The sequence below is a fragment of the Anomaloglossus baeobatrachus genome, chromosome 1, assembly GCF_048569485.1.
Source record: "Anomaloglossus baeobatrachus isolate aAnoBae1 chromosome 1, aAnoBae1.hap1, whole genome shotgun sequence".
Taxonomy (NCBI): Eukaryota; Metazoa; Chordata; class Amphibia; order Anura; family Aromobatidae; genus Anomaloglossus; species Anomaloglossus baeobatrachus.
Window position 1 is genome coordinate 714072607 of NC_134353.1, and position 9634 is coordinate 714082240.

Consider the following 9634-nt stretch of genomic DNA (forward strand, 5'->3'; position numbering starts at 1 on the left):
CACAGGGAAAACACAGAAAAAAAAAAGTGACATGCTGTTCTTTTTGCTACAGAAATTCTGCAGCAAAACATGTAAGGCAAAAAGACGCAACGTACGCACAGAGTTTTGGATTTCTCATAGACTTTGCTGGGGAAGGACTGCATGAATCTTATGAACAAAAACGGCACCAATTCTGCAGCAAAACCCGAAGCAAAACCGCAGCAAATACGCAGCCCTAATTTGTTTATAGTAGAACTTAATTCTCCCACAACTGACCTTATAATATTAGGCAGTGCAGTGTTTGTTACTTGCTACTGAGAGATCAATGATGTCAAAGTGCACATGCTGCTTTGTTGATACATGTTGCAGAGGATTGTGACAATATTATAAAGACCCATATCGTCCAAGATCGTAGTATTGTAAATTTCTCAGTAATATTCTTCCAATATCTCCACTCTATGGCCAAAATCACACACACAAGAAGTTTTTGGTGAAATATTTAAAGACAAAAATCAGAAATGGATTGAAAAGGAATACCATATATATATGTAGGTGCTGCACATGAAAACAAATATTAGTTATTAGAAAAATGTTCACAAAGATTACAACTACTGAATTGCTGGATGTCCACTAGTGTTGGTTATAAAGCTTACTGTGGATTTGCTAAGTTCATATTAGAAAGAAACAGAATAGTAGACAAGTGGATGACTTTCACAAAACGCATCCAAATGCTACAGAATTTTTCCACAAAGTACCGTAATTGATCTACAGTGAGGGTTTATCCACAGTGTGTCAATTTCTGTTGACAAAGGATGTGTTGCAGATTTTCCCCACTTTAACCCTAGAACGCGCAAGCAGTTCAATCTACAATAGAAAACAAATGAAATAGCAGGCCTGCGAGGCCCCAGGTATGCATTCTAGGGTTAATAGGGATATATTAAATATCTGCAATCAAATTCTAGTTTCATGGATAATGCTGCATATTAACGGCAAACTTTACAGATAAAGATAACTGTTTAAAGTTAAAAAAATATATATATATAATTATACTCATCTTAACAAAATTCTCCTGCACCTGCGCCCACACGTCTCTGTTCCATAACCTGTCTCTTTACTTAATTTTTCAAGACAGTAGCAAAGACACTTCAACAACTAATTCCATAAAAACGGAAACAAGCAGGAAAACAGTAAAGAATAAGCATAGAATCAAAAGCAGAAGATTGGGGAGTATCTTTTTTTTTTGTCTTTTAAAAAACATTAGATCATCAGCTTTTGAAAGTCGCAGTCGCAAAACGAACAAAATCTGCACAATTATGATGATTTCAGCAGCAAATCCAGCCTCTGTGGACATGGTCTATATGCACTAGAGGCATATAAACTGTGGATATGCCATGTGGATTTTCCAGAATATAATACAATAGTAGCAATGTAGATGAGATTTAAAAGGGGTTATTTCCACTTATTAAATGGATAAAATTACAAAGTACTTGAAAAAACAAGAAACTTTGCAAGTTACCTCTGGTTAAGAATCCTTTACGTTCTCAACAACAGAGAAACATTTGATTCCATAATTTACAGCTCACATCTTATATTAGTGACCACTTCTGCAGGTTATTTCTAGCCAAGGAGCATGGTCTGTGCTTATAGCCTACAAGGACTGTTGAAAAAATGACTGAATATCTGGTTCAGCATCAGTGCCCCTGCACTTGTCCCATGTTACAGAGTGAACACTGTCTTTACTGGCAGATTGACAGAGCACAGTTTGACCTTAGGTGCATGCATGCCTTTGGACCAAGCTGTTAATCTTCAGGCCCCCTTGGCAAGCAGAAAGCGGAGTAATGAACTTCTGAAGAAAGATGATAATTCAACCCCATTAACAAATCTGATCTAAACCTAAAGGTGGTGTCACACACAGCGACAACGACGTCGCTGCTACGTCACAATTTTCTGCGACGTAGCAGCGACGTCCCGTCGCTGTTGCTGTGTGTAACATCCAGCAACGAGCTGGCCCCTGCTGTGAGGTCGGCGCTCGTTGCTGAATGTCCTGCTTCATTTTTTGCTCGTCGCTCTCCCGCTGTGAAGCACAGATCGCTGTGTGTGACAGCGACGAACTGAAGCGAGCAGGGAGCCGGCGTCTGGCAGCCTGCGGTAAGCTGTTACCAAGGTAAACATCGGGTAACCAAGAAGCCCTTTCCTTGGTAACCCAATATTTACATTAGTTACTAGCACCGCCGCTCTCACGCTGCCAGTGCCGGCTCCCTGCCCTCCTAGCCAGAGTACACATCGGGTTAATTATCCGATGTGTACTCCAGCTACGTGAGCAGGGAGCCAGCACTGGCAGCGTGAGAGCACACTACTGGCTCCCTGCACAAGTAGCCGGAGTACACATCGGGTAATTAACCCGATGTGTACCCTGGCTAGGAGAGCAGGGAGCCAGCGCTAAGCGTGTGCGCTGGTAACCAAGGTAAATATCGAGTAATGGTTACCCGATATTTACCTTAGTTACCAAGTGCAGCATGGCTTCCACAGCGACGCGTGTTGTTATGATCGCTGCTGCGTCTGCTGTGTTTGACAGCTAAGCAGCGATCATAACAGCGACTTACTAGGTCGCTGTTGCGTCACAGAAAATGGTGACGTAACAGCGACGTCGTTGTCGCTATGTGTGCACCCAGCTTTAGGTGCAACAGAAAATATAAAGCAGCACTCACTAAACAGTACATCACAGCAGGAGGGCATAGCAGACACACAGAACTAAGGTCACAATTCACAAACCTGACGTGGTGCACATTCTAAAATCAGCAGCTTGTAAATACTTTTTGCTTCAATTTGCACTTCACCAATGTATTGCACTAGATTAAGTCTGCAGCAAATTCGCAACAAAATTTGAAGCAAAACCCACATGTAACACATGCGTATTTTCCCATGAATTTGGATCAATCAATTTTGTAGCAAGCAAAATCAACACATTTCTCTATAGTTCAAAGAGTAAGAGGATGGATTTCAGGACTTTTTTTGACAAATTAATTACGGCTTTTGCATCCTATTTTTACTCTTTTTTTGCAGTCTGTTATTCTTGTTGTTAGCTTGAAACTGTAGGCATTATTCAGATGTTGTCTGTAAATTCATCATTTGCAACTCTTCAACATATTGCAAAATCTTTGGGCACTGTTTCTCCGCAAAAATCTACCAAATTTGAATTTTTTGCACAGGTGAAAACTAACATGAAAATGTTAAGTATTGTCAGAAATTTTAATCTAAATAGGCGAAAAAGCAGAACAAAAGCATCTAAATATTTTCACCCAAAATCCTTAAAAGGTGTAAGAGTGCACCACTTCCCAGGCGTCCTGCTTGACTGCTAGTTCAGACCAGCAGCATCACTGCTCAGTGGCCCAAACTGTGAGCCCTCTGATGCAACACTATCAGGCAGCATTGTCTCTGGAGTATCGGAGGAGCGCGGGGCACTCAGGCTTACCAGATCCAGAGCTAACAAGGCGCTTTAGCAATCCGGCCAGATTCAGAACAGCCCTGGCTAGTATCATAGGCAATGAGCAGCAATAATAAAACGAAAAATCCCTCCGTTCCTGAGATTGGGATTTTTAATAATAGGTAAATTGCCAAGATGGTTATTATTACAAGCACTTGGCAAGTTTACACCTTACTGAGCAGGAGACTAAAAGGGAAGGTCTCGCATTTTTTTATTTTTGTATTAATAATAGTGATTATGAAATCAAGTATTTTTAAAACAAAATTAAATTTACTGTTTATTTAGTTTTTATTTAATTCTAGTTTTACTGAAGCACTGGGGGCTGCCATCATGGATTTGATGTTTGTAACGACAGTTACCTCCTTTATGGCAGCCCCCTGGGCATAGAAGACTGTGGTCGGACTCCGACCCCTATACTTAACATAGAGAAGGCGTCTGCTGTGAAATGGATGCGCCCCCTGGGCTGTTCAGATCACTGCAGAGGGAGGAGATCAGTGCCATCTTTGTGCAGTTCACAACGTATGCCGTGTGCTGCACTTTCCCCCGGTCACCCGCCGTGATAGATAGGGTGAATACCTGCGCCGGGCAGCGGTGATTGCACCATAAATGATCCTGGCGCGCTGCTCCCCATTCTGCCGTTCACCACCCCGCACTCTGCCGCGGACCCCCCCTCCCCGCTTGTGCTCACCTTTGGCCTCCGCTGCTCGTACTGTGATGGCTGACAGGTCAGGCTGCTGAGGGCGCAGGTCTGAGGTGAGTGCGGCACTGGGAAACAGTCAGTAAGCAGTGTAGAGGCATTGGGATACAGTGCGGCGAGGGATACAGTAGAGCACTATGCAGCTGGCCGTAGTGACACTTTAGACATATTAGGATCACTCTGTGGCCACCAACAAAATGGCTCCTCACTGTGCTCCTAAACTTCATGCTCTTATCCTTTTGGAAACACCCAGATTGGGAGGGGGAGGTGACATCACACACAAGAGAGCGGATTCTGCCCACTTTTACTGCAGTTGTAATGTGAGCTAGTTCTACAGTCGGATTTCAGCAGCTGCTCCCCCTAGTGTTTAAGTGTGCAATATATCAAACTTTAAATTTTTTATTTTATATTTTTCTCAATTAAAAACAAATAATTTTATTTAAACATAACATTAATACTTTATATTTTTTAATTATTGAATTTTTTTTTTTTTACGACACCTTCCCTTTAAATTTTGTGCACTATTTTGATGAATTTGGCACAAAGTGCAGAAGAGAAAAATAGAAAGACAAGACAGAAAAATTACAAAAAAAAAAAAAAGAAGCAATTAATGATTCAGGGTCTTAGGTTACTTTCACACATCAGGTTTGAGCAGTGCGGCTCAATCCGGCTGTGAAAACTATGCAACGGATGCGGCGAAAACACCGCATCCTTTGCATAAGTTTTTACATGCGGCCCGTCCGTTTTTTTCCGGTTACGGCACGCTACTGAGCATGTGCAGTGGAAGAAACCGCATGCGGCGGCCGGATGCGTTTTTCCGCATCGCGCCGCATCCGGCGTCCATAGGCATGCATTAAAAAATGCACCGCAGCGGCCGGATGCGGCGCGATGCATTTTTTTTGCCGGAGCAAAAAAACGTTGCAGGCAACGTTCCATTCGGCCACAGCATCGACTAAATCTGCCGCATGCGGCAAAAACCGGACCGAACGCAAGCCCATGCGGCACTAATGTAAGTCTATGAAAAAAAAAACCGCAACTGGCGGCAAAAAAAACGGTTGCGGTTTTTCTGCAGAGAGCCGTATTGTGCCGCAGAGCAAAAACCGGATGTGTGAAAGTAGCCTTACTGTGTTCCCTCCCGCACTTGACTTTGAGTTACTCTGACATTTTACTAATCCACTTACAGGTGGATCCCGGCCTGTTTTGTTTTTCCATTTCTTATGATGCTAATGTACAGATGCTGTGCGGCCTCACAGCATGTCTGGAGGATAAAGAAGGATCTTATATTTCCGATTAATACGCATTAGTTTCTAGGACTGTAACATAAGCTGACAGAGGGGCCGGCGGTCTGAAAAGGCTACGTTCATAAGGAGGGGGTTTTTTTTGCATTCAAAAAAAGTTTTTCAAGCGAAAATCACTTCAGGGTACTCTTTAAGGGAGTTTTTATTTTCCTGAAGAGGTTTTCTAATTCTCCCCCCACCAAGAGTTTTTAACAACCTCATAAGGAAAAAAAAAGCTTTAAACACAAAACTCCTTATGTGAACATCAAAGTGGATTTCCCATAACAATGAATAGGAACAGTCTTTAGTGGTTTTTGGGTATGTGCACACTATGTCTTTCTGGCGTGTTTAGGGCAGGTGCGCTCTGGTACCCACCTGAGCTCAGAAGTCTGAACACATGAATTTCTATGTAAAAATTACATTCTTATATTCAGTCTTTTGAACACATTTTACCTGATTAAGGTCTTTCAGGAGGTAATGCGGCTAAAAAATGGCCTGCCTATTCCTCAGGGGGGGGGTCTTCTGCTCAGAAGATGCCCTGTTCTTTAAGGGTAAGAACGCACTTTGCGTTTCCACCTGCGTTTTTGCAGCTTTTTAGGTCCGTTTTGAGAAGCACCTTTTTCATGCCAAAAGGCATGCGTTTTGATTTTCCAGGAAAGTCAATGGAAAATGGTGATTTTCAGACCGCACATTGCGTTTCTAAACGCTGCGTTTTATTTGCATATTTTGTGGCAAAAACCATGCGTTCAAAGAAGCAGCATGTCAGTTGTTTTTGCCATTTTGGGTGCGTTTTGCTAACATTGAAGTCAATGAGAAATGGCAAAAATCAAGATTCCTACAAATTCCTGCGTTTTACCTGCTTTTTATGTGCAGAAAACATGCGTTTTGGACTATCAAAACTCATGCTTTTTGGACATTAAAATAATGATTTCATATGTCCCTTTACACACACACATAGTCCGACAATTAAATTAAAGAAAAATAATAAATTATTGCTATTTTTCCAAAAAATAGTATATTACCGCTATAATTTTATTCATTATTTCTATTTTCATAATTATTTCAAAACTTCTGTATGTGTTCCTTTTTTTTCTCTTTTTTCATTGTGTTTGACTGTTTAAACTTTATTTAGCAGTGTCTTGATGTTCAAAACGCATCTGTCAAAATGCAGGTGAAAAAGCAGGTAAAAAGCGCTGAAAACGCATCTTAAACGCAGTAAATACGCATGCGTTTTCAGCGCTAAAGTTCTGAAAAAGGCAACTTTGGTCAAATCAATTAAGCCCAAAACGTAGGTTTAGAACTGCAAGTAGGTGAACGCAAAGTGCGTTCTTAGCCTAAATCTAACAGAAGTCAATGAGAAGACTTGGTTTCTTTTTCAGCATTATATCTGCATTTATACTTGAATAAGGGTTTCTTCATTGTTGAATTGTAAATGAGTGAGCACTACCATGCTCGGTGCTTGTAAAGAACAGTCAGACGCCCAGGTGGGTGCGACTTAAGTTCCCACAGTACAATGGAAGTCAATGGGGGACTCGAGCATTTTTACATACCATGTATGTGCATCACACCCATCCAGGAGTCAAAATGTTCATTATGAGTACTGAGCACCCGAGCATCGTAGTGATTGCTCATCACTAACACAAGTACAAAAGATGCCACAAACATGCTAGAATAAGCCGCAGGTGGTCAAAAATGTTGAAAAATCACTCAGGAAACAAAAAAAAGAAAAAAAGTAAAAAAAAAAAAGGATATACAGTGGAACCTCACTTAACGAGTAACCCAGTTAACGAGAATTTCACTTAACAAGCAAAGCTTGCTGTAAATTTGTAACTCTGTTTACGAGAAAGCTTTGCTGTACGAGCAAAATCCTCACCGCACACACTTCCGGTTCCGTACCAGGATGGGGCATTTAACAAATTGTGGAACGAATTGTCTGCATTGCAATGATTTCCTATGGGAAATCTTGCTTTGCTGAACGAGTAACTTGGTTAACAAGCACACTCCCAGAACGGATTGTTCTCGTTAACCAAGGTTCCACTGTAGAACAAAAGGAATTTCTTGAAGCATTTTGAGCTTGAAAAGCGGACGTTTTCGGTTGCCTGAAAAAGACCCAGTGTGAACATAACCCTGCAAGGATGATTTTGGAGGGGGATCTACTTGAGAAAAACCTCAAAAAGCTCAGAATGTAGGCTATTTTCAGTCTCAACTTCTCAGGTATCAGCGCCAGTAATGGCAGGAGTAATGCCATGTCCCCTGCATGGCAAGGCTGCACTTCTCCATCCTGGGGATTGCGGGCACTGCTGGAATTCTCCATCCTGGGCACTGCGGGCACTGCTGGAATTCTCCATCCTGGGCACTGCGGGACTTCTCCATCCTGGGCACTGCGGGACTTCTCCATCCTGGGCACTGCGGGCACTGCTGGACTCCTCCATCCTGGGCACTGCTGGACTCCTCCATCCTGGGCACTGCTGGACTCCTCCATCCTGGGCACTGCTGGACTCCTCCATCCTGGGCACTGCTGGACTCCTCCATCCTGGGCACTGCTGGACTCCTCCATCCTGGGCACTGCTGGACTCCTCCATCCTGGGCACTGCTGGACTCCTCCATCCTGGGCACTGCTGGACTCCTCCATCCTGGGCACTGCTGGACTCCTCCATCCTGGGCACTGCTGGACTCCTCCATCCTGGGCACTGCTGGACTCCTCCATCCTGGGCTCAGCTGACATTACTGGACTTCTCCATCCTGGGCACAGTAGGCACTGCTGTACTTCATCATGGGCACTGCAGGCTCTGTTGGACTTTTCTATCCAGGGCACAGCTGGTATACAGCCCCATAGATACCAGTGCCTGCCCTGTAATCCCTCAGCACACACCTAACCACACACAGACACAGCTGAACTTCTCCATCCAGGGCACAGCTGGACCTCTGTTGGACTTCTCCATCCAGGGCACAGCTGGACCTCTGTTGGACTTCTCCATCCAGGGCACAGCTGGACCTCTGTTGGACTTCTCCATCCAGGGCACAGCTGGACCTCTGTTGGACTTCTCCATCCAGGGCACAGCTGGACCTCTGTTGGACTTCTCCATCCAGGGCACAGCTGGACCTCTGTTGGACTTCTCCATCCAGGGCACAGCTGGACCTCTGTTGGACTTCTCCATCCAGGGCACAGCTGGACCTGTTGGACTTCTCCATCCAGGGCAAAGCTGGACCTCTGTTGGACTTCTCCATCCAGGGCACAGCTGGACCTCTGTTGGACTTCTCCATCCAGGGCACAGCTGGACCTCTGTTGGACTTCTCCATCCAGGGCACAGCTGGACCTCTGTTGGACTTCTCCATCCAGGGCACAGCTGGACCTCTGTTGGACTTCTCCATCCAGGGCACAGCTGGACCTCTGTTGGACTTCTCCATCCAGGGCACAGCTGGACCTCTGTTGGACTTCTCCATCCAGGGCACAGCTGGACCTCTGTTGGACTTCTCCATCCAGGGCACAGCTGGACCTCTGTTGGACTTCTCCATCCAGGGCACAGCTGGACCTCTGTTGGACTTCTCCATCCAGGGCACAGCTGGACCTCTGTTGGACTTCTCCATCCAGGGCACAGGTGGACCTCTGTTGGACTTCTCCATCCAGGGCACAGGTGGACCTCTGTTGGACTTCTCCATCCAGGGCACAGTTGGACCTCTGTTGGACTTCTCCATCCAGGGCACAGCTGGTATACAGCCCCATATATACCAGTGCCTGCCCATTAATCCCTCAGTACACACCTAACCACACACAGACACTGCTGGACTTCTCCATAGTGGGCACAGCAGGCTCTGCTGAACGTCTCTATCCTGGGCACAGCTGGCAGTGTTGGACTTCTCCATCCTGGGCACAGCTGGCATTGCTGGACTTCTCCCTCCAGGGCACAGCAGGCTCTGCTGGACTTCTCCCTCCAGGGCACAGCAGGCTCTGCTGGACTTCTCCCTCCAGGGCACAGCAGGCTCTGCTGGACTTCTCCCTCCAGGGCACAGCTGGCATTGCTGGACTTCTCCCTCCAGGGCACAGCTGGCATTGCTGGACTTCTCCCTCCTGGGCACAGCAGGCTCTGCTGGACTTCTCCCTGCTGGGCACAGCAGGCTCTGCTGGACTTCTCCATCCTGGGCACTGCTGGACTTCTCCATCCTGGGCACAGCCGGCATTGCTGGACTTCTCCATCC

At 45.1% G+C, this 9634-nt stretch overlaps 1 protein-coding gene across 9 annotated transcripts in view; it reads right to left on the reverse strand.

The window, feature by feature from the left end:
- The window catches only part of FBRSL1 (fibrosin like 1), a 792546-nt gene that overhangs the window by 782024 nt on the left and 888 nt on the right, over window positions 1–9634 (reverse strand). The window lies entirely within an intron of this gene.